We start from the raw sequence: 868 nt of genomic DNA, 5'->3' as shown, positions 1-868 counted from the left end.
ACTTACGTAAGTGGTATCATACAGTATTTGTCCTTTTGTGATTGGCTTATTTCACTTAGCATAATGTCTTTCAAATTCATCCAGGTTGTAGCATGTGTCAGATTTTTATTCCTTTTTTCAGTTTGAATGATATCTTACTCTGTGTGTACACTATTTTTTTATCCATTCATTCATTTATAGATACTTGTTTTATTTCTTCTCTATGTCAATTGTGAATAATGCTACTATAAATGTGATATACAGATATCTGTTCATGTCCCTGCTTTCAGTTCTTCTGGTTATATATCCAGAAGTGGGATTGTGGGATCACATTGTACTTCTATATTTAATTTTTTAAAGAACCCCTTACTGTTTTTCGTAGCTTCTGCATTATTTTTGATGGTCACCAGCAGTATACAAGGGTTTCTATTTCTCCATATTCTTACCCACACTTTTTTTCTTTCCTATTTTTCTGTCTTCTTTTTATTCTAATTAATTATCATCCTAGTAGGTGTGAAGTGTTATCTCAGTATGGTTTTATTTGCATTTCCTTAATTATTCATGACATTAAGCATCTATCCATATGCTTATTGACCATTTCTATATCTTCCTTGGAGAAATGGCTGTTTAAGTCTTCTGGACATTTTGTAATTGAGCTACTTTGTTGTAGTTATTATTGTTGTTCAGTTTTAGAAGTTCTCTGTACATTCTGGATATTAATCCCTAATCATATATGTAATTTTAAAATATTTTCTCCCATTCTGTGGGTTGCCTTTTTATTCTGTTGATAGTATCCTTTGATGCATAAAAGTTTTTAATTTTGATGAAGTCCAGTTTGTATAATTGTTTCTATCCTTGCTTGTACTTTTGGTGTTAAAACCTAGAACTC

Source organism: Galeopterus variegatus, unplaced genomic scaffold, assembly GCF_000696425.1.
Source record: "Galeopterus variegatus unplaced genomic scaffold, G_variegatus-3.0.2 Scaffold15742, whole genome shotgun sequence".
Classification (NCBI taxonomy): Eukaryota; Metazoa; Chordata; class Mammalia; order Dermoptera; family Cynocephalidae; genus Galeopterus; species Galeopterus variegatus.
Note: the sequence above shows the minus strand (reverse complement) of the source record.